The sequence below is a fragment of the Sciurus carolinensis genome, chromosome 8 (assembly GCF_902686445.1).
Source record: "Sciurus carolinensis chromosome 8, mSciCar1.2, whole genome shotgun sequence".
NCBI classification, from domain to species: Eukaryota; Metazoa; Chordata; class Mammalia; order Rodentia; family Sciuridae; genus Sciurus; species Sciurus carolinensis.
The window spans coordinates 119,868,555-119,893,744 of record NC_062220.1 but is presented as its reverse complement, the minus strand read 5'-3'; the positions used below and the strand labels follow the sequence as shown (position 1 = coordinate 119,893,744).

Here is a 25,190-nt window from a genome sequence, read left to right as displayed (position 1 = left end):
GTAGAGCACTTGCCTAGCTGTGTAAGGCAGTAGGTTCACTTCCCAATACTGGAAGAGAAGAAGAAAGGGGAGGGGAGTAGAGGGGGAGGAGAAGAAGCCACTACACCACACAACTCTATTTCCACTTGTTTTAGCCTCAGAAAAGCCCACTCATACTGATTGATGATTTATCTCTGTTATTCTATTATAATATTTAACACAAGGAAGTACTTAGAAACAACTAGAAGCTCCCTGGTTTTTCAAACTCAGAACCATATAATTCTTCTTCTTAATGCTATCCAAAGAGTAAAAGAATAAAAAACTTATTGGGGCTGTGGTTGTGGTTCAGTGGTGTGAGGCACTGGGTTTGATTCTCAGCACCACATGAAATAAATGAATAAAATTTTTAAAAAACTTAACATACACTGAGACCTCTCAGATCCCTTTCTGGAGATTTCTTTTTTCTTTTTCTTTCTTTTTTCTTTTTTTTTTTTTTTTGGATCTCTTTTTAATTCAAGTTGTTGAAAAGGCCGTTAAACTACTAACGATACTTAACATTCCAGACAAGTGACAAGGCTGGAAAAGGACAGCCTAAAAGAATTTCTGGCTGCAGTACACAAATTATTTTTCCAGATTTAGTTCAAAACAAATTGGTTTCCAAAGTTCAAACTGCCAGAATGCAAGAAATTTTGAATCTCCCTCTGGTCATTCATCCTCAGCCAAGGTCTCTGAATATTTACAAAAGAAAATGTTTATTAAGGACCCCTTCAAACCATGGCTTTATTATGCTTACACTTTTGGCAGGCAGTTACAAACTTGCATGATACTGTATTCATAAAATTAACTGCAGGCCATGTTTTAATTAAAAACATCAAAATATAGTTGTACATTTATAACAAACTCTGATCCAAAATGAAAAATGAAACATTTTCTTCTGCATTTTACAAATGATTCAAATATAATATAAAAAATTCTTTTTAAAAAGCTTAAAATATTAGATTTGAGAATTTGTTTTGGCAATGGCACAAAGAAAAATTTTCTAAACTAGTTAAAATAGATTAGTATCACACTTTTCTTTTTTGTACCAGGGATTGACCCAAGGGTTTGCTTAAGCACTGAGCCACATCTCCAACCCTTTTTAATTTTCTAAGTTGCTTAAGGCCTTGCTAAATTGCTGAGGCTGGCTTTGAACTTGCAATCCTCCTGCTTTGGCCTCCTGAGCAGCTAGGATCACAAGTATGCACTACCACACCCAGAAAGTGTTAAAATAAATTAGAATTCAAATTCAGTTTAGCAAAAAACAAGCATTTTAACCAACTAGGTTTAAAAAAATGAATTTTTAAAAATGCTAAAGAAAATGAAAAAAAAATGCTTTGGAGTTCTTTTCCTTTTTTCCTATTTAGAGTATAAAGCAGTGGTACTCAAGAAGGGAAGGGGTAATTTTGCATTATAGACAACATTTGGTACTGTCAGTGGACATTTTTAGTTGTCATACTTGGGGAGAGTGGGGACTACTAACAATGTGAAAGAGGCCAGGGATGTTACTAAACATTCTACAATAAAGTCCCTCACGAAAAAGAATTATATGACTTAAAATAACAGTGTTGGCTGGGGCATAACTAAGTGGCAGGGGCATGTGCTTAGTATGCTGAAGGCCCTAGTTTCAATCTACAGCAGATATGCAGACAGCAAGTCAGCAAGCCAGCCAGCCAGTCAAGGCCCAGAAACTTGGAATAAGGTGACTGGTTTAACTGGAGAGAAAGGTTCATCTTTCCATATCATACCACAGAAAGCGTCTCTTTTGCACAATCTATTAAGTTGGAAAAGCCACAGTTCTGGCATCTTGCAGAGTGGAAAGCCAAGATAAAGTCTAAGCACAGGGTCCATGACTCCCTCAGATTCCCAACCATATTTCCTAGGAAAGCACAGACAGTTAAAGGGCTCTCTCTGACCTCCAGAATGAAATCTGAGAAGGAACCACAGGAGCACATTGGTTATCTGTATCCACTTCTGGAATTGCCAGCTGGCCTGGCACACTGACAGCCCCAAAGTCAAAATCCACTGTTCTCTGGTCCTCTAAAACCTCACGGGCAAGAGAAAAGGAAAGAAACTAAACCCCAAGGGCCTACTTTATGCTGATGGTGTCCTGGGGATTTCTTTCACATCATTTCATCCAGTCCTCCATCATCCTAGGAGGTGGGCGTTATCAGCAGGCACACTGGAAAAAGGTGAACCGGAAGTTTCCACAACGGGCAAATGCTACTGCAGTGGTTTGTTCAGGTCTACATTCAAAAGCTACACCTATGCCCCACAGCTCAGTTACTCCAAGTTTTCTTTCTCCATCTCAAGGGGTGGCCTGTGCTGTGAGACTAGAAGGTCTTGGTACACTGTATCTTCAGAAATATTTGGTTACTGTGAAGACAACTCTTGGTAACTGCAAGAAGTTCCTTACCTGGCAGCAGTCTTCCTCCTTGTCCCCACTATCCCTACAACACTATTGTAGTCTTTCTGTGTCACGGAAGAGGTTCAGGGCTTGGGGATATGGCTCAGTTGGTAGAGTGCTTGCCTAGAATGCACAAGGCCCTGGGTTCAATTCCCGGCACCAAAAAAAAAAAAAAAAAAAAGAAGAGGTTCAGCTGTACAACTACTACAGCCTCCTGATGCTGTCCCTGCCTTCAGTCCTTCAGCACAACTATTTCTCCACACTCTACAGCACGTATCCCACCATGCTGCACTCCTGTGGGATAACACCTCACTGTCCAAGGTCAAGCACTTCAGTGAGCACCCACAGTTCTTCATATCCTGGCTCCCACCTGCCTCCTCCAACTCAAATCCTGTTTCACAAAAGCATAACTGCCTACTTTCATTTTTCACTTTTATTCCCACTGTTCCCTTCTCCTGAAAATCCCTTACCATCTTCCTACCAGAGAAATAACTGCTCACATCAAGATTCAGCTCAAATGCCATCTGTTTCATGACACTTCTCTGGCTCTCTAGACAGTTCTCTTATACCCTTCTGGCATATTTCTGCAACAGCACTCCCCTCACCTCATTGTACTCTATGTGCAATATTTAATGTGGGAAGTCATTCTTATTTAGCAGAATTAGACTAGGTTGAGCCACATGACACAGAGGCCCGGCTTCTAGGAACCGCAGAGGGCAAGTGGTGCTGTGTGGGCGTGGTTCCCTATCTCCTTCTGGAATTATCCCTTAAGAGAATGGCTCCCCTAACTCCACCCTATCCTGTCCATTACAGAAGCAGCTCCTCCTGGTCCTTGCCCCCTTTACCTGTGTGTCTATAAATAAAAAAGGGTTGGGCTACTCCAAGTCAAATGTTGAAAAGAGGCCAGAGCTGGTCAGATCCATCACACCTCCTCGCTCATAAAAAGAGTATTGGCTCTCATGTATTTATTGAGCAGGTAAGTTTTCTGGGTAATAGAAAAATCGCCACTATCCTTCTCTGGCAATTAACCCTTTCTTCCTCTATGTGGGACATGGCAGAGAGGACCCCGACAATTTAGGGCTATATCCTAAAAAAGCCTTCACTGTCTATCTAAAATTCAAAGCTCATTTGAACATCTGTGTTTTATCTGGCAACCCTAGGCCTGGCACATGGCAGACTCTCAATAGGGAAGAAGGAAAAGCACTGGTAGAGGAGAAGCCAGACTAACACATAGAGTGAACAAGAGAAGTTTTTGGCCATAAGTAGTAAAAATATTCAGCCCAAATCTCCCTGCTGGAAACCAGTCCTCCACAATACCATCTAACCTACAATTTCAATGTCACCCTTCGGGCCTCCTCCAAGCACACTAAGCTCAGAGCAGCAGGTGTGTTTATCTTAAACCTGTCCCTTTGCCTGGCTTACACAGCTTCCTCCAACTTGTGTATTATTCCCCTAACCACAATGTCCCTCCTTCACCTTTCAAAGCCAGTCTCAAAGGACAAACCGTCCTTCTCCACATCATGTTCATCCTACGTGACCCTTACTCACTCCTTACAAAGTATAGTTAAAAGGATCTATGTCTCCCAACACCCTCAACTGCATCTGGTCCCCTCTTCTCATGAAACCCCAACACTTGGATCTAACTCTTCTAGCACTTAACAACAGACTCTCCTCAGGTGGCACTTGTGTGTTGGCATTTCCCACAGGCCTCTTTGAGAATGCACAGGCCCTATACAGAAGGCAAGCAGGGCAAGGGCCTTAAAGATTTCACTCAGTAATATATGGAGACTATAACCAGACACTTGAAAAACACACAAAATCAAAGCTATGATGTAAAGAACCCAAATCACTGCTGAAAGGTACATGTATGTCAGAAGTAAATCCTCTTATGAGACAGGTCAGTTAATCACCCACTACACAGTTCACCACCTGTCACAAGACATCCTATAACTGAGTCTAGAACTACTCATTTCTTAGAGGCAGGATAAAAACATTAAGAGGGAAAAAACAACACCAGTGGAAATCTCTTCCTTTGGAGTTCCAAGTGTCATGATCTGTACTTCCTTGTTAAAATGCTGAAACATACCATACAACTTAATTACACTGATTTACCTGTTGTCCAATTTAGGGTTAGCTTTACTATATAAGTTTTCCTATGTGTCTTTACTGCAAGAACATATATTATTCCAAGTTTAAGCAATACAGCTTAATTACCTGTCAGAGTTTCAATATAATGTAACCAATCAGGTATTAAAACAAAAGAACATGTAAAATAAATGTTTCCTCCCAATGTTTCATTCTAACTTGACACAAGTAGCATTTTTTTTTTTTTATTTTTGTAGTTGTAGATGGACAGCATGTCTTTGTTTCATTTTTATGTGGTGCTAATGTTCGAATCCAGTGCCTCACAGGTTAGGCAAGTACTCTGCCACTGAGCTACAGCCCAGCCCCAAAACAGTATTTCTGAACAAATTTACACTATGTAAGCAAACCTGACTTTCAGTAAAATGTTACTAACAGCAGATATTAAGAACAGACTACCATACAAATTTCACAGCAGTTCACCCCCAATTTATCAGATGGGAGTCTTCAAAGTATCCAAGTTCAAAGCCATTTTCTAGTCAGGCATCATGGGGTACTCCTGTAGTCCCAGCACTCAACACTCTTGAGTCTGAGTGGGGGTCTTGAGCCCAAGACCAGCCTGGGTAAGAGTGACAGCCTGTCTCAAAAAATGGGGAAAAAAACATTTTTATAGATTGAAAACATTACTCCCCCCACCCCGCCAAAAGAAAAGAAAAAATTTACCAAAGCCCTACACACATAAATATGCCCCTGGGAGTGTTACTTATCCAATCTGATTTACTGAATAAATGAGTAATTTCCCTATTTTAGCTTAAAAACAGCAACTCAAAGGACTTCAAGACACAAATCAAGAGAAAACTGGCAGCACTGTTCTGAGTCACATCACACAATGTACAGTGTGTGACACAAGGGAGACCCTCCAACAGCAGCAGCCTGTAATGATGGCTGTGAGTACTTATGAATTCACATATCTAGTGAAAAGAACTCGGTTACAGCTGGGAGAATTTGCATTCAAGTGTTAGAACTCTGCTGACTAGTTATGTGGCTCTGGGCCACATATTACTCATCACCAAACTTCAGCACTCTCATCCCTAAGTGGAAAGTAAGAAATACTACATAGGATGCTATAAGAATATCAAACAATACATGTGAACTAACAAGGAAAACCTCAGTGCCCACACTTAAGTCCGATAAGTGTTAATCTCCTTTCCTCTCTGCTATAACCAGCAAGATAAATTTCTCTTTATCCTAAACTTATTTCTTATTACTTCTATCTCCTAGCAGAAACATTCCTCTCCCTTCTACTCCCTGACTTACAAAGAGAAGCTACAGGGGTTCCTCAAGGCAACTAAGTATTTACCACTCCATTCTCAGTGTGTGCCACCCTCTCCCAGCCCTCACTACCATGGCTTTGCTTACTACTGCAGTCTAATGCAACACAACTGTCCCTTGCGATCCTTTACCTTCTTCATCTGGTGAGCTCCAAAGGTACACTTAAGTCTTTCTTTTTACTGTCCTGGCATCTATCTATCCCTTCCTCTTCTTGTCCACTCCTTCCACCCTACTTGACTACACTCCACTGGCCTTTGATAATACTTCCTTGACAGTTTTCTCTTTGTGATCCTTTCTGCATTATTTCAAATTGTTCCTCTTGAACTACTGCTTTAAGATGAGATAATAGTACGGTCATTGTGTTTTAATAAAAGATTCTTTGTTAATTTAATTAGAAAATAATGGAAGGATCTCTCTGAAAAATTCTCAAATACTTGGAAACTTACATGCTTCTAAGGAATCCAGAAGTCAAAGAAGAAAGCAAACAGGAAATTAGCCAGACATGATGGCAGGTGCCTCTAATCCCAGCCACTCAGAAGGCTGAGGTAGAAGGATGGCTTGAGTTCAGGAACTTGAGGCCATCCTGGGTATCACAGTGAGAACCTTGTACCCAAAAAGACCAACAAGTCAATCAACCAACCAAAATAAGTAAATATATAAACAAACAAACAAACCAGAGGGCACAGAATGCATTTTGAATGGAATGAAAATGAAAAAAAAGGGCATATCAAAATTTGTGTAGTAGTAGAGCAGTAGTTAAGAGTAAATTTTAACACACTATAAAAGAAACATCTCAAAGCAATACCTCTGCTTCTACTTCAAGAAAAAAGAAAAAGTAATGAAACTCAAAGCAAGCCCAAGAAAGGAAATGACAAATGAGTAAAACCTGATGACAGAAAAGGGAAAAGTAGAGATCAATGAAACCACAAGTGGGTTCTTTGAGAAGATAATAAAAATGATAAATCTCTACCCACACTCACCAGAAGAAAAGGAGAAGATTCATTTACCAGCATTAGGAATGAGAGGGGTGATAACACTACAGATTCTACAGCTATTAGATGATAATAAGGGACTATATAACTTTATGTCAATAAATGCAAAAACTTAAGATGATGCACACAAATTCCTTGAAGCACTGCTTTACACCAAAGCTTACTCTAGAACAGATCACCAGCTGGGGCAGAGACATATGCCTGTAATCCCAGAGATTTGGGAGGCTGAGGCAGGAGAATCACAAGTTCAAGGTCAGCCTCAACAAATTATTAAGATCCTAAGCAACTTAATGAGGCCAGTCTCAAAACAAAAAATAAAAACAGCTGGAGATGGGCCAGGGTTGTGGTTCAGTGGTAGAGTGCTTGCCTAGCACGTGTGAGGCAACGGGTTCAATTCTCAGCACCACATAAAAAAATAAATAAATATATTATGTCCACCTACAACTAAAAATATTTTTTGAAAAATGGCTGGAGATGTAGCTCAGTGCTAAAGCACTCCTGGGTTCAATCCCCAGTACAAAACAAAACAAACAAAACAAAACAACCTTGCAAAACAAAAAACTGGTAACCTAACCTGCCAGGCACAATGGCCTGTACCTGTAAACCCAGCAACTCAGGAGGCTGAGGCAGGAGGTTGACAAGTTGGAAGTCAGCCTCAGTAACTCAGCAAGAACCTGTCTCAAACTAAAACAATAAAAAGGACTAGAGATTGGCTCAGTGGTAAAGTAGTGAAGTGCCCCGGGTTCAATCCCAGTATGCATGCACACACGCGCACACACACAAGAATAGATAACCTGAATAGCACAATATTTACTTTAAAAACTGAATGTATGGTTAAATATTTCTCCACATGGAAGCACTAGCACTTCTTCAGTTTTACAGAAAGACAATTTCCCCAATTTTAGATTGAAAAATAAAGCCAATTAAGATCAGAAAAAGGGGCTGGGGAGATAGCTCAGTTGGTAGAGTGTTTGCCTTGTAAGCACAAGGCCCTGGGTTCAATCCCCAGCACCCAAAAAAAAAAAAAAAAAAGATCAGAAAAAAACTTATAAAGGAAACTCCAGACCCAGATGGATTTACTAGGGAATTTGATCAAAGAGAAGAAATACATGCTATGCAAACTCTTCGTCTCAGTCCATTTTGCGCTGCTACGACAGAATACCCCACACTAGAAAGTTTATAAACAATAGAAGCTTACTTGGCACATGGTTCTGGAGCCTAGGAAGTCCAAGAGTGAGGTAAGAGGTGTGCCTAGCAAGGAAGGGCCTTTGTGCTGCATTGTCCCAAGGTGCAAAGTAGAAGGGCAAGGCAGTTCAAGAGATCAGGAGGCTAAACTAACAGCATCAAACACTTCTATCAGCATTAATCTATTCATGTGGTTGGAGCCTTCATGACCCAAACACCACCCAGAAGCCCCATATCCCAACACTCCTGCTGGGGATTAAATTTGCAACACATGTATTTTGGGAGGGACACATAAAACCTTAATAGCATTCAGCTTCTAGCCCTCCAAATTCATGTTCTCCACACATACAAAATACATTCATCCCATCCCAATAGATGGAATCCAACTCAAACTCTTAAAGGTTACAGCATCAACTCCAAAGTCTCATCTAAATCAGATATAAGTGAGACTCAAGGCATGAGTTATCCTGAGGAAAATTCCCTTCAGCTGTGATGTGGTGAAATCAAAACACATTTAGCTACTGAAAAAAATGCAATGTGGGACAGGCATAGGATAGATATTCCCACTCCAAAAGGAAGAAATAGGTAAGAAAAGGAGACTTGATCCTGAGAAAGTCTAAAACCCAAGAAGGAAAATAATATTAAATCATAAAGCTCCAGAATATTTTTCCTTAATTCCATGCCACAACTACTAGGAACACAAGTGTTCCCAGAAGTAGCCAATGCCTCACACAGCCCTACCCGTAAGGCTTTGCTGGGCACAGGGCACATCACAGATCCCCCAGGTTGGAGTCTGCACTGGGCCTGCTGCTCTCGCAGGTAGCTCTAAGGTGCTGGGGTCTCTATGACAGTCCTGATCCACAGTTCCACCAGATACTGCCCTATTAGGGGTTTTCTGTGATGGCTCTGCCCCTGCAACAGGTTTCCACCTGGGCCCCTAAACTGTCCAATACATTCTTAAATGTAGAGGGAGGTTGTATCATCTGCAGTCAACAGTACCAACAGTACAAACAGCCACCAAAGCTTACTGCTTATGTTATCCACAGTGGCAGCCTGAGTTGCACCATGGCCTGCTTGAGCCATAGTTGGGGTGGCCAAAGGATACTGCACCGGAATTTGAGGAACAGAGTCAGGAGGCAGCAAAAGGCAACAAATACTGAGGTCCTTGCTCTCAAGGACCTACTTGCTTCAAAGTCTTTGAAATCCCTTTAGGGCTTCCTCCTATCTGTAATAATTTTTCCAACAAAAGGCCCCTTGATCACACCTTTAGTATTCTCTCTCTCTTTTTTTTTTTTTAGTACCAGGGATTGTGCACAGGGGTACTTAACCACTAAGCCACATTCCCAGCCCTTTTTATATGTTATTTAGAGATAGGGTCTCGCTGAGTTACTTAGGGGCTTGCTATGTTGCTGAGGCTGGCTTTGAACTCATGATCTTCCTGCCTCAGCTTCCTGAGCTGCTGGGATTACAGGCATGCACCACTGTGCCCAGCTAGTATTCTCTCCCTGATACATTTTTATTCTTTACATGACTAGGCTAGTAGTTTTCCAAATCTTTTCATTCTGCTTCCTTCAAATTATTAATTCCACCTTTAAGTAATTTCTCCTTTCATTTTACTGTAAGTGGCCTTTACTGCAGTTTCCAAAATTTTATTCCTCTATTCCATTCAAGACCTCATCAGAATGGCCTTTACTATGGATACTTATATCTACATCCTGATCATGACCATTTCAGTAATCCATAAGACTTAGACTCTCAGGCTGGAGAGAGAGCTCAGTTGGTAGAGTGCTCGCCTCACAAGCACAAGGCCCTGGGTTCAATCCCCAGCACTGCAAAAAAAAAAAAAAAAAAAAAAAAAAAAAAAAAAGACTTAGACTCTCCCTACTGCTCTTGTCACCTTCTGTGTCCCTACCAGAACTGCCCTCAGTGCTCCATTCACAGAATCTAGGCTTTCTGTATCCTGCTTCTGCAAATTCATCCAAACTCTACCCATTACCCACTTCCAAAACTGTTTCCACATTTTCAGGTATTCATAATAGCAACAGTACTACTTCTTGGTGCCAAATTTCCATCTTAAGTCTGTTTTGTGCTGCTATGACAGAATAACTTAGACTGGATTATGTATAAACAAAAGAAATTTATTTGGCACATGGCTGTGGAGGATGGGAAGTTCAAGATCAAAGGGCACATCTGGCAAGGGCCTTTGTGCTACATCAAACCATTGTGGAAGGTGGAAGGGCAAGAAGAATGGGAAAGAGCAAGAGATCTAACTCACAGCCTCAAGCCATTTTATAATTGGCATTAATCCATTTGTGAGATTGAAGCCCTCAGAATCCAAACACCACCCAAGGTCCTCACTTCCCAACATTGTTACATTGGGGATTAAGCTTCCAAGGCAGGCTTTTAACTATTTAAACTATATAGCACTGTTTCAGAAAAATGAAAAGAATATTTTTGAGATTATTTTATGATGTTGGCATTACTCTGATACCAAAATCTGACAGACATTACAAAGAAAAACTACAAATCAGTATCTTTAAGAAAAATAAATGCAGGGCTGGGGCTGTGGCTCAGTGATAGAGTGCTTGCCTAGCACCTATAAGGCACTGGGTTCGATTCTCAGCACCATGTCCATCTACAACTAAAAGTATTAAAAAAAAAAAAAAAGAAATGCAAAATTTCGAAACAAAAGTACAGCAAATTGGGGGATGAAGGTGCAGATCAGAGGTAGAGTGCTTGCCTAGCAAGTACAAAATCCTAGGTTTGATCCCTCACGTTGCAAAGAAAAATAAAAATAATAGTAATAATAAATGTATATATAGAGTGAGCAAACAATATGCACACATAAACACAAGTTGACTCCAACAATTTAGAAAAAGGATAATACATCAAGATGAAGTAATGTATATCCCACAAGTCTTAAATTAAAAGAAATGTAACTTGCCATATTCCAAACTAAAAAAGAAAAGCTATATGATTATCTCAGTAGAAGCAGCATTAAATAAAATTTAACAATCACTGTTGATTAAAACAAAAACATAAATTGGGTCTGGGACTGTAGCTTATGGCAGAGTGCTTGCCTACCACATGTGAGACACTGGGTTCGATCCTTAGCACCACATAAAAATAAATAAGTAAAGGCATGCAGTCCAACTACAAAAAAAAAATTAAAAAACACATAAATCAGTAGAAAGGAATGTCCTCAACCTGATAAACAGTATCTATGAAACATCCATAGCTAATATCATCCTGAATGGCATAACATGGAATTTTTTTCAGTCAGCTGCAGTGGCATAAGCCTGTAATTCCAGTGGCTAAGGAGGCTGAGACAGGAGGATCACAAATTCAAAGCCAGTCACAGCAACTTAGCAAGGTCCTTAGCAACTTAGTGAGACACTGTCTCTAAATAAAAATGTTTTTAAAAAGGCTGGGGATGTGGCTCAGTGGTTAAGTGCCCCTGGGTTTAATCCCTGGTACCTACCCCACCCCCCCTAAAAAAAGATGGAATATTTTCCTCTCAGAAAATAAACAGTGAAATATATTTCTACCACTTCTTTTCATTATGTACTAGAGATTCTAGCCAGTATAATAAGGTAAGTGCAAAAAAATACAAAGCATTCAAATTAGGGATTAAGAAGTACTATTGTCTTTTACTTATAGACAACACTAATAGAATGTACAATGGAATCTAAAAAGGAATGCTACTAGAACTAATAAGAACAGCATGGTTCAGAATACAATATTGGTGTACAAAAAATCAACTGTGTTTCTAAGTATTAGCAATGAAAATTAAAGATTTAATTTTTCTTTCTTTCTTTTTTTTTTTTTTGGTGGTGCTGGGGATTTGAACCCAGGGTCTTGTGTTTGCGAGGCAAGCACTCTACCAACTGAGCCCCAGCCCCAGAGATTGAAATTTTTGAAAATACTCTTCATGTTAACATCAAAACACACATTCTAAGGATAAATCTGACCCTAAAAAAAGTAAAAGATGTGAATGGGCATGGCAGTGCACACTTGTAATCCTATCAACTCAAGAGGCTAAAGCAGGAGGATCACAATTTGGAGGCCAAACTACGTAACTCAGAAAGAACCTGTTTCAAAAATAAAAGTTAAAAAAGGACTGGGGATGTGGCTCAGAGGCAGACATGAGGTAGCAGGCCCCTGGGTTCAATCCCCAGTATGACCCCTGACAAGAAATTCTTTACACAAAACTACAAAATAACTGCAAAGAAAAATTAAGGAACTAAATAAATTGAAAAATAGACTATATTCATGGGCCAAAATATTGAATATTATTAAGAGGTCAATTCTCCCAAATTTATCTATATATTCAACATAATCACAATTAAAATTCTAGTAGACTTTTTTGTAGAACATGGACACTTTGATTCTAAAATTCACAACGGGACTAAGGAAGAAGCCCAGTGGGAGAACGCATATTTAGCATGCATGATCCTTGGGTTCAATTTCCAGCACCACAAAAATAATAAATGAAAAATAAAAGAGAGAAACACAAAAGGTCTAGTACTGATCATTGCTGAAGTTGGTAATAACCACATCACAACTAGTGTTTAATCACATTATTCTACTTATATATGCAAGAGATTTTCCATTGTAAAAAATTTTGTTTTAATAAATACTAAGATGAGATCAGGCACACACATTAGTATAAAATATTCTCCCCTTAAATTTTTCATTATATCACAAAAATGGATTCCTTTTTCACACTTCCTTAAGTGTGACCCAGGAGACTGGGTTCCCAGGCCCTCTAATAAATCCTCTGTTTCCTGTTCCTCTGCAATCTATGACAGGAGTCAGCAAGCCATAGTCCACAGGCCAAATTTGAACAGACACTTGTTTTGGACAGTCCATAAACTAAGATTGTTTTGTACTATTGAGTGGTTGGGGGAAAAAAAATCAAGAGACTATTACATAACATGAAAAAATTACATAAAATTAGACAATTTGTTGAAATCCAGTCACATTCATTTACATATTGTCTGTGGGCACTTCTGAGCTACAGTGACAAAGTTGATTAGCTGCAAGAGAGACAATAAGGCCTGCAATGACTAAAAAACAAAATTGTCTGGTTCATTATGACAAAGGTGATTGATCCCTACTCTATCATATGCCTTTTCCTCCCTCAACTAATCCCTTACCTCAACTCAAGAATACTCATTTTACCTCACCATTGTTTAAGTCCTAGCTACTTGTAAAAACTCCTAATTACCTTCCTCCCCTTTCCAAACTCCACCTATAATCAGTAGCTTATGTGAAAAGAAGGTAAGAAAACACTATTTATTACTCAGTCTATTGAGGCCTTGAAGACACCAGTGCCTAGGTAAAAGAAGGGGCTGATGGCCTCCTATTCATTTCTAATATTTTAAAGAAAGTTGGCAGGCTACCAGCTGGGAAGGAGAAAGCACACCATGAAAATTCCTTAAGTAACCCAACAGGGTAATGTGTCAGCACCCCTGCCTACAATGTCATCAGTTATATTTACTACCAAGAGAGTGAATGTTAGAAGAAGCATCTCTAGATACCAAGACAGCATTAATTCAGAAAAGAAATGAGGAAGAAAAAAGTGATGAGGAGCTGAAGGAAACGAGAAGAAAACCTGTCACTCCAACAATTCAGATTTGTCCCAATGTGTGGTTCATGAAAAACTGTGGCAACACTAGCAAGTAAGGGAGCAATCCCATCACAGGGAGGCCAAGGCAGAAGCAGCCCACTAAGGAGGGGCAATGTAGAATTTCACTAGAAGCCTCTCCAGGTGTCCAGAGTTCCTAGAGTTGGCACACAAAACAAGATGGCCAATCTACCAAGCCTAAAACTCAGGAATCATCACCATCCTTGCATGCCATTTGCAAGTGAATAATAACAGTACAAAACTAGAACGCACCTCTGTAACTGAAGTCATAGATAGGAAACCCTGAGCTTTTGACAATAGTATTTTCATCTTTAAAAAGGCAACTGAGAAAGGAAGTGAATTTTTTTAAGTGAGAAGATACCCCCAAAAGTCAAGATTTGATCTTGCTGTCCCTGAGTTCCTAGAAGAGGCTGGATGTGTGAAAGGACTATATTTAAGATCTGTCTCTCTGAAGCCATGAGGGAGTGTGGGCTAATCATAAACCTACTGTGTTCTCACAGTAAAACAGGGCTGCTCTAAGGGACTTAGTCCTGAGCTGAAATAAATCACTTGACTTACACTGTCTGACAGGGATCCAGTCAGACTGTGCTCCTCAGAGGATCTGAAGAGGTACCATGTGCAATTCTAGAACAAGACTGCAAGGAGAGACTAATAAACCAGCTTGCTTTACTGTCATTTTATTTTTTTTAACAAAATGGAAGAAATAGAATATTCCAAATGTGAGAAAAATGAACCAATTTTTAAAAAGTATCTTCTCAATAGCAAGATATTTTAACATAGTAAAAACACACCTCTACATGGTCTAAAGAAGAAAAGGTATAAAAATAATTAGAGAAGAGGCCAGACAAGGAAGGGTATAGAGAGGGGAGGCAAAGAAAGAGGAGCAAAAGAGGTGACTCTGGTAAGACAAGGTAGGATCAAGTTTAATCTGCCATTCACCTTAGGGCAACCCATAGCTCTTGCTATTAGGTAGTAACTCCGGAGGGCAAACCTTCAATTCCTGGGCAGTTTTTAACACTGAGAGTAAATGTCAGCTAAACTTTAACTGCCATCAACCACAGCACCATCCAAAGTAACAAAGACAAACCCACTCCTGTTTCCCTGTGAAAGCTCTTCAAATATTTCAATTCACAAAACAGCCTATGTCTTCTGCTTCGCAGGTTAAATAGCACTGTAATTCCTCCAACCAGAGGACAAGCACATTCTGCTTGAAAGGCAGTGTATCAAAATAAAAAGAACATAGGATTTTTAGTTGGAAACCCGGGCTCAAATCCAAGCTTGGTCACCGGTTAGTTCTGTATTCTTAATCTCTTCCTCATTTATAGAATAAGAAAAATAAGAGTTATGCTAACCACCTCAAGATTTGTTGCAAGATGACCACACTTAATGAAAAGTATAAATGAAATGTACACTTTTTCACTATGCTGCTATAGATATTCCTTAGATCCCATAGTGCGGTCAACATAAACTTCCCAAACCTTACGAATGAAATTAATTTTATAAAGTTTGGGAACCCAACCCACCTAAGCACTATTGTGAAAATTACTGAGGTTGGAAAAGGAGCATCAGAAGCAAAAGAAAGAAAGGCAGTTAGTAAAATTCCTCATGTGGTTAGACAGCATCTTAGTTGACATTAATATTCAACTCTAGGCCTTCAGAAATATTATTTGAACATATACTTGCAAGTTTCATTTTTGGCTTTGATTTTTAATTTAAAAACAAGGAAAGGTGTTCCTTGGTGAAATGCCAAAAAACCTGTTTTGCAAAATAATATTTTATTCATTAATATCTTATTCATTATAGTGAAATTTTGATGTTTAACACCAGATTCATTTTTCATCCCAATCAAGCTGGTTCCAAGTGGGTCCCAAGCTGGAGGGACTGGTTGAGCAAGACTTTGCCCTAAGCAGGCAAGAGTAAGGTTAAATAAATTGTGTCCAAAATATGCATTTCCGCTGGGCTTGGTGGCACACATCTGTAATCCTAGCTACATAGAAGGCTGAGAAGGGATGATCACAAGTTTGAGGCCCAATTAGAAAACTTAGCAAAACCCTGTCTCAAAATAAAAAACTAAAAGAGCTGGGGATGTAGATCAATGGTACCACACTTCTGAGTTCAATACCTAATACTGCAAAAAGACAAAAAAAAAAAGTGCATTTATGTCTAAATTCTTTTCTTCCTTTTTTTCTTTTTTAAAGTTCACTTTAACTGCCATTATTTCTAGAGTCAACAGGGAGAATTTAGCAGAGGCCCAATCAGGCTGCATATCAATATAAATTTGCCCTGTGAGGACATCATTTTTCTCTATATCTAACCACTGCAGGTGACCCAGATTATTTTCCCTAACATAAAGTTGTTGGTGGTTTTTGTTTGGATACCAGAGATTGAATTCAGGGGTGCTTAACCACTGAGCCATATCCCTCCAGCCCTTTTTTTTTTTTTTTTTTTTTTTAAATTTTGAGACAGGGCCTCACTAAATTGCTGAGGCTGATTTTGAACTTGCATGTCTGCCTCAGTCTCCTGAGCCTCTGGGATTACAGGTGTGAGCCCACACCCAGTTAATATTTTTTACTGTAGGATACAATCTCAATGCAAGGATACATCTTGCAATGGCCAAGTATGGTGGCACATGCCTATAATCCTAGCTACTCAGAAGGCTGAGGCATAAGGATCACAAGTTCAATGCCAGCCTAGGCAACTTAGTGAAACCCTATCTCAAATTTTTTTTAAAAGGCGGGGGAAGGGAAGGCTAGAGACGTAGCTCAGGTGCAGAGGCCCCTGGGTTCGATCCCTAGTACTGCAAAATAATAATAACAATTAATAGGGCAATGTAATAAATATATAGAAGTTCAGGAAAAAGGGGAAGTCTGGCCATGTTCCCACAAGTACTCTGCACCATTTGTGAGAAACTTTCAACATACTTACTTCACTCATCCAATTCTGAAGGTTATCTATTATCACTCAAGTAGGAGGATGTAGGCACAATTCATAGATGTTCAAACTTTCTTACCAAGGAATTACACATTTATCTTTCAGGTTCATCAGTTTACCCCCCACCCAATAAAATTCCAGATCCACATTTATCAGCTGACTTTTTTTTCATTTTATGGAAGTTTTTCCACTTTAATCTGCAAGGTGATTAATACTAATCACACTGACTCCAGTAGCTCAAGTAACATCATCTAGAATAATCTTATCTTTGGTACTTCATACATACTATAAACAGATAGGTACCAAAGATTCAAACTGCATTGGCAGAACTCTATGCTATATAATTAATTACTTTCTTGACTTCTCATCCCTGTCTCTACCCTACCATTAAAAAAATAAACTCTAGTAGCTAGGCATAGTGGCATTTAATCCCAGCTATTGGTGAGGCTGAGATAGGAGGATCTCTTGACCCTAGTCAGGAGTTCAAAGTCAGCTTGGGTAACATGGTGAGACTCCATCTTAAAAATGAATGGATGAGGGGCTGGTGAGATAGCTCAGTCGGTAGAGTGCTTGCCCCAGCACCCCCCCAAAAAAAAAAAAAAAAAGAATGAATGAACCAAAGAATGCCAGGGGGTAATGTTGCTTTTTTAATGCTGTTGCCCTCTGTGCCTAGAATAGTACATGGTACAAAAGAGACACTTAGTAAATATCTATCAAACTTAATGAATGAATGATATATTTATACTACATAATGTTACTACAAAGCCATTATATAACATGTTAGGGTAATAACAGGTTATTCCATGAAAAAAGTTTAAGAAAACAAAAAGTATCAAATATATGATTGCCACTGGGAGTGCAGATAGTGACATACAGCATGCTTAGTATGGGCAATCCCCAGCAACAAAAACAATAATTCCACTCTAAAATTTCTCCCAAAACCCATGTATTGATGAAGTGGGATTTTCCCCAACAACACAAAAAAGAAGCTAGGCATGGCAGCACAAGCCTATAATTCCAGTTAGTCAGGAAGCTAAAGCAGGAAGATTACATTGCCCAGGCCAGCGTGGGCAACTTAGCAAGACCCTAACTCAAAAAATTAAAAGGGCTAGGGATGTAGCTCAGTGGTAGTGTGTCCCAGGGTTCAGTCCCAGTACACAAACAAAAGAGACACAGACACACACTATGAGAGGAAGAATGGGATAGCTTACATTTTTAACAGGTATTCCTTGACAACTCTCACCACTGCTATCAGTTTGTGTGTCTCTTTCCTAAGCCTGACCAGAGTCTCTTTTTTTTTTTTTTTCTTATAAACTTCAGAAAAAAGAATAACAATGGTCTTTTTTTTTTTTTTGAAGCAAAGTATTTTTCCTCTTTATCCTATCTTCCCTAGGTCACATGCACAATAGGAAAACTTCAAATTGGCCCTGGGTTCAAACCCCAGCACTGCAAAAAAAAAAAAAAAAAGAGTAGGTATACAAGAGGAAGCAATCTGTACCACATGCACATTCCTTGCAGAGCTGGAAGCAAAGATGATGCCCACTTGGTTTTTGGATGATAAAATAGACAATAAAGACAAAGTTCCCTCCTTCAGAAAACAAGATTTGAATCTGTCACTAAAGCACAGTTAAATGAATTTTGAAGGTTGGTGTGCACAACTAGAAGGTTTCTCAAGGTAGGCAAGTGGGCAATTATAACTGGAGTGAAAATTTCATTAAGGGCAGGGACTAAGTGTTCATCCACTTCCTTTATAAACACTGTATTAGCACCCAGCAGATTCACAACTTTACATCAAGTCACTCATTCTGCTATGTACAGTGGTGTCACTATCCACTGGAGGTAGTAGACAAGACACAGTGTGCCAAATCCTAGATATGCAGGGTGCTTGGTGAGTCTTCAGGAGCCCAGAAGACCAGATAAGGTCATATCTGAACTGGGTTTTGAAAGAGATGATCCAATTAGTGAAAAAACATTCCAGCAGAGGGAGGTAAAGAGACTGACAGACCAAGAAGTGTTCACATCTGAATGAAGCACCTAAACAGAGGTAAGAGGAAGAAAGACAGCTCAGGGCAGAGTCCAGTGATGAAGTGTTCTGGATACCAAGCTGGGGCCTTCTTAGGAGCAACTGAAGGTGTTTTATTGTTTGTTTTGGTACTAGGGATTGAACCCATGGGTGCTTAACCACTGGGCCACATTCCCAGTTCTTTTCTTGTATTTTATTTAGAGACAGGGTCTTGCTGAGTTGCTAAGTGCCTTGCTAAATTGCTGAGGCTGGCTTTGAACTCATGATCCTCCTGACTCAGCCTCCTGGGATTACAGGTGTGCACCACCGAGTCCAGTCCAGTTGAAGGTTTTTAAATGGAAGAATAACTGTGAATAAATCAATAGTCTGGAAAGAAAGGTATCAGCAAAATTCTGGTTTTAACCAAAAAATATAGAACTATAAGGAAGACATGGGAAGAGGTCAGGGAAAACAATGTTAAAAGGTCTTCATTCTCTTCTCTCATGGTTTAGTTTTCTTTATAAGGTCACAAAATTATCCTTTGAAAATAGATAATTTGGAGATGGTTAAAAGCAGCGAGTTCTCAGAATGTAAAAATCAGTATAATGAAGAATTTGAGATATTATTAATTTTAATTCAAGACATATTTTTTAAGTATGTTTTTAGTTGTAGATGGACCTTTATTTTATTCATTATTTATATGTGGTGCTTAGAATCAAACCCAGTGCTTCACACATGCTAGGCAAGCGCTCTACCACTGAGTCACAACCCCAGCCCTCAAGACATATTTAATGTACCTTTTGAATACATTCTGTTCCACTGTAGGCTTTTGTTTGTTTTTTAAGAATACATCTCTATAACTCTAAATCTTATCTGGGATCAAGAGCAGACCACCATGAATTTTAAAGATTTCACAAGGCACAGATTACATTCACTTTGGAACAGATCTCTCCCCTTCAACATTCCCCACAACCAAAAAATCCCCCCCCCCATCCAAAGGCATGGTCAACGGTTAATTTAGGAAAGGAGATATGGAGAATTGGGGCAATAGAGAGGCCTTTGGGGGTAAAGCAAGGAACACATATTCAAGGGAGAATGTGGGTTATCTCCAGAGGGAGAGACAACCCTCCCAAAATACTTTAAGTATTTTTTTTAATTTTTATTGGCAGTGCTTAAGATAAAACCCTGAGCCTTATGCATACTAGACTAGCGTTCTACCAGAGTGACACCACAGCCCAAACCTAATTTCTTTCTTTTTTTTTTTAATTTTTTAGTTGCAGATGGACACGATACCTTTATTTTGTTTATTTAGTCTCATGTGGTGCTGCAAATCAAATCCAGTGCCTCATACACGTTAGGCAAATGCTCTACCATTGAGTCACAACCCCAGCTCCCTAATTTCTTTTTTCCTTATTTCTTCCTCCTGTCTCAGTCTTCTAAATCGCTGAGATTACAAGCATGAAACACTGCACCTGGCCCAAACTTAATTTCTTGATGTTCATAATGTTTTAGAGGAAAAGACTGATTTCTGAATGGTGCCTGGTGTGTTGGCACCTACCTGTAATTCTAGCGACTCAGAAAGCTGAGGCAGAAAGATCCAGTTTTAAAGTCAGTCTCAACAATTTAGTGAGGCCCTCACAATTTAGAGACCCTGTCTCAAAATAAAAAAATGAAAAGGGATTGGGGATGTGGTTCAGTAGTTAAGCTCCCCTGGGTTGAATCCCTGATACCAAAACAAAAACAAACAAAAAGATTTCCGAACAGATGTTGAAACCCTATGGGACTACATTACCATGCAGCTAGCATATTCACTACTAATAATTCCAACCACCAGGAATTTCCCTACCTAGCCTTTTTTTTTTTTTTTTTTTTGGGTGCTGGGGATCGAACCCAGGGCCTTGTGCTTACAAGGCAAGCACTCTACCGTCTGAGCTATCTCCCCAGCCCCCCTACCTAGGCTTTTTTATTGACACACTTGGAAGGTGGGCAGGGAGGATGTGATATTTATCCAGTAAGACAGGACTAGAATGATCAGAACAGGATCAACTTTAATGCTGGGCAAATTTAACATTGTCTGTGGATTATGACAAATGATCACAAAGGAAACTCATTTTTTTTTTTTTTTTTTTTTTCCGTAATGGGGATTGAACTCAGGGGAGTTTTACCACAGGGCACTCCACCACTGAGTTTGTATCCCCAGTCCTTCATCCTTTTCATTGAGTCAGAGTCTCACTAAGTTGCTAAGGGTCTTTGCTAAATTGCCCAGACAGGACTCAAACTTGCAACCCAACTGCCTCAGCTTCTCACCTCAGCTTCCTAAATCACTGGGATTATAGGCATGTGCCACTGCACCAGACCTCATACATACATTTTAAAAAGAAAAAAAAAATCTGTATTTGCCAGACTTTCTTAACAAGACCCCCAGAGTGCAAGAAATAAAAGCAAGAATCAATAAATGGGACAGATTCAAACTAAAAAGCTTTTTCTCAGCACAGGAAACAATCAATAATGTGAAAAGAGAGCCTACAGAGTGGGAGAAAATCTTTTCCACACACACTTCAGACAGAGCATTGATCTCCAAAATTTATAAAGAACTTAAAAAACTTTACACCAAAATACAAAGAACCCAATCAATAAATGGGCCAAGGAACTGGGCAGACACTTCACAGAAGACATACAGGTGATCAACAAATACATGAAAAAGTGTTCATCATCCCTAGTAATTAGAGAAATGCAAATTAAAACCACCCTAAGATTTCATCTAACTCCAATTAGAATGACTATTATCAAGAACACAAGCAATAGTAAGTGTTGGCGTGGATGTGGGGAAAAAGGCACACTCATACATTGCTGGTGGAGTTGCAAATTGGTACAGCCACTCTGGAAAACAGTATGGAAATTCCTCAGAAAACTTGGAATGGACCCACCATTTGACCCAGCTATCCCACTCCTGGGTTTATACCCAAAGGACTTAAAATTAGCATACTGTAGTGATGCAGCAGTGATGATCAATGTTCGTAACAGCTCAATTCACAATAGCTAGATTGTGGAACCAACCTAGATGCCCTTCAACTGACAAATGGATAAAGAAACTGTGGTATATAAACACAATGGAATATTACTCAGTCATAAAGAATAAAATTATGGCATTGGTCGGTAAATAGATGAAGTTGAAAAATATCATGCTAAGTGAAACAGGCCAAACCCAAAAAACCAAAGGCTGAATGTTTTCTCTGATAAGTGCATGACGATATATAATGAGAAGGGGTGCTGGGGGGAGAGTAGAAGGAAGGAACTTTGGATGATGTAGAGGAAAATGGGGTGGGAGGGAGTGGGCGACAGAAAGGTAGAAGAATGAAACAAACAGTATCATCCTATGTATATATATGATTACATGAATAGTGTGAATCTATATTGTGTACAACCATAGAAATGAAAAGTTGTACATTTGTGTACAATGAATCAAAATGCAGTTTGTAAAAATAAAAGATTTTAATTAAAAAAATCTATATTTGAATCTTAACAGTAATAACCCCAAGGTTTTTTTCCCTAAACAGTCCAAAAGTAATAAAACAACAGATTCTAAGCTCTCTTTATCCCCTTTGGAGTTTCTGTTTGTTTTAGGTTCTCTTAATTTCTAAAAAATCACAATAATGCATCCTGTATTTGTCCTTTATACTTATCACACGCCACCATTTAGTACAGTATCTTTCCACAAAATATGCTTAATTGCTTAATTTTATTTATTTATTTTTTTGGAATGGAGTCTCGCTCATTGCTCAGATTGGCCTCAAACTCTTGGGTGGAAGCAATTTTCCCACCTCAGCCTCCAGAGTAGCTTTTCTTTTCTTTTTTTAAATGAATCTTCTGAATAAATTAGCTTTATGAAAAATTCCTAATATTGTTCTTCTTTTCCTACATACACTAAAGGTCTCTCAATGTTCCACAGGAGGAGTCTGACTCCAGAGTCTCTTAGATTCATTTCAACTACTTTATATAACCTGTAACCAGCTCATCCCCTCCCATCTTTGTGGAGGAACCACAGTACCATGGAACTGGTGAACAGACCCAGTTCTATCCCTGGCTGAAGATGACTCTGTAGACAAGGACCAGGTAATGTTAAAATTGGTGCTTCAGGCTCCTTTCTTTTCTATCTACATATGGGGAGATGAAGGTTCAGAAAGGAAAGCTTACCTGCCCGAAGTCATAAAACCAAGAAGAGGTTCTCTCCAGTCTCCTGACACTGTCACTGTATCTCTACTGAACTGAGCAGTATGCATAACTAACACCTTGTGCAAGTTAGCCATAAGATTTAAATATGTAGATGGTTACATGGCAAATCTTATGCATTAAGAAAAGCCAACACTGATAGTAATTTTGAACCTACGCAATGCTATCAACTGAATTATCTGATCAAATGCACTGTGTCAGTTATAAAGAGAACCTTTGCTCCAAACAAATCATGTGTCAAGACAAAACACTGAAGATACACATTCTTAAAGTTCAAATTTGAATTGGAAATTCTGATACAAACTTCATCTTCCTCATAAGTACTACAATTACTTGCCACTCACTATGATACTGTTAACTTGACACTCAAATTATCCAGACTGTTACTAAGGCATACAACGATAAAGCTTTTCTATGGCACAATATCATTTTTTCACTGAAAATGAATGTCAAGGAATTCCCTCCATACCTAGGCAAGCATTATGCAAGCATTCTCCAGTTATCTTAAGCTGCTGAGTCTTAAGCACCCTAAATCAAAGGGAGAAAGGAGACATTTCCATAGAAATAATTATTGGTTCAGCTATTTCTTTTTTTTTTTTTTTTTTGCGGTGCTGGGGATTGAACCCAGGGCCTTGTGCTTGCGAGGCAAGCACTCTACCAACTGAGCTATATCCCCAGCCCTTTCAGCTATTTCTTTGTAGAAAAAAATATTTATCCTGATCAATACTCTACTTCTTCTTTCATTATATCCTGTTCTGTATTGATTTGGCTATTTTATAACATACAAGTATGACTTTCGTATGTTGTTTTTAATTTTTTTTAAAAAATGACAATCATTGCTTAGTATCCACAGGGGATTGTAAAAACCAAAATCTGTGGATGCACAACACACTTACATAAAATAGCCAAGTATTTGCATACAACCTACACACATCCTCCAGTATACTTTACATCATCTTCAGATTACTTATACTACTTAATACAATGAAAATGCTATGTAAATAGGTATTACAGTATATAGTTTAGGCAATAATGACAAGAAAAAAATTTTACATGTTCAGTAGAGATGCAATATTCTTTTCAAAAATTTTCCATTCCTGATTTGTTGAAGGAGAGGTGACTGAACTATATAGTCCCTTTGTCGCCTACACTGGCACAATTAGTCCCATCCCAACCCTTCAGAAATGACTGCTAGTCTGTGAAGTTCACAATTCTAATTTCATCTCGATTCATCCTCCTTAGTGACAGCAAACGTTGCTGAGTTCTGCAATATTTAAAGGTTCTTATATCTGTTGTAAACAAGAAATATTGTCAATGCTTGAGACACTCTTTCTACCAAAATCATTTTTCCCTGTAATCGAACTAGGCAGTGAGTTGAGGGCAATTTTACCTCACTCCTCTTATACGTTAGGACAAATTATCAAGGGCATAAACAAATCAAGGTTTTCTGTATTTGAATGATCACAGGAATTCTAGTTTTATCTATAAACAGACTAAATCTACCTGGAAACTGACTGATTTTCTAGTCATCTCCAGGGCAGCTGCCCAAGAATGAATTATGATGTGTCTAACTTAACCACTTAACTTAGACATTTAGTCATCTTGCTAGAAATGCAAAATTTCCTCAGCAATACACTGGGTTATTTACGTCCGATCGGACGCAATTAATCAAGTCTCGAGAATAAAACATATTCCGCCAGTTTAGAGCTGATCTCCCAACCGAGGGGCACCGCCCCAACAGAACCAGCGCCCGCAGCAGGCCTGGGGTTCGAGGCTCCCAGACCTTGCTACCCGCGCCGGATCTTCAGGACTCTGGGACAATGCTGTCCCAGCCCAGGACAAGGTACTAGGACGACCGGGCAGTGACTTCAGTCTATCCCGGAGCATGAAGAAAGCAAAGAGCAAGAATAGCACCCATCCTCTCGTGTCAGAGACGACGCGCTCCCGGGACCCAGAACCAGCTGAGACCTCACAACAGCCAGGGCGCCCTAGGAACCCGAAGGTCCACGGCACCGGACTCGGGTCAGCCCAGCAGCAGGGGAAAGGGACGGGGCAGACGCGCGACGGGCTGGGGGGGCCCACCAGGGGGATGGCGCAGGCGCGGGGCCCGCCGGGGTCTGCGGGGCCGCCTGGGCCAGGCCGCGCGGGCGGCTTTGAGCGGATGGACGGCGCCGCGGGCGCACGCAGTGAGGGGACCGGCCCTGGCTCTTACCGCGCGGCACCGCCTCGCTCGCTCACTAGCTCCGGGCTGGGGTCGGGCGGCGAGCTCACCCGGTGGCGCGGCCCCGATCCGTTGAGTCCGGCCTCAGGGCAACAGCCAACCCCGCGGCGCCGCTCGCCCCGCCCGCCCGGCCTCTCTAGAGG

The 25,190-nt window shown here is 39.8% G+C and overlaps 1 protein-coding gene across 1 annotated transcript in view; it reads right to left on the bottom strand.

Annotated features, from left to right (window-relative positions):
* Specc1l (sperm antigen with calponin homology and coiled-coil domains 1 like) overlaps positions 1 to 25,190 on the bottom strand; it is a 153,129-nt gene extending 127,939 nt beyond the window's left edge. Inside the window, exon 1 of the mRNA XM_047559991.1 lies at positions 25,039 to 25,190. The gene's annotated coding sequence lies outside the window, so the exon portion shown is untranslated. The remainder of the gene's footprint in view (positions 1 to 25,038) is intronic.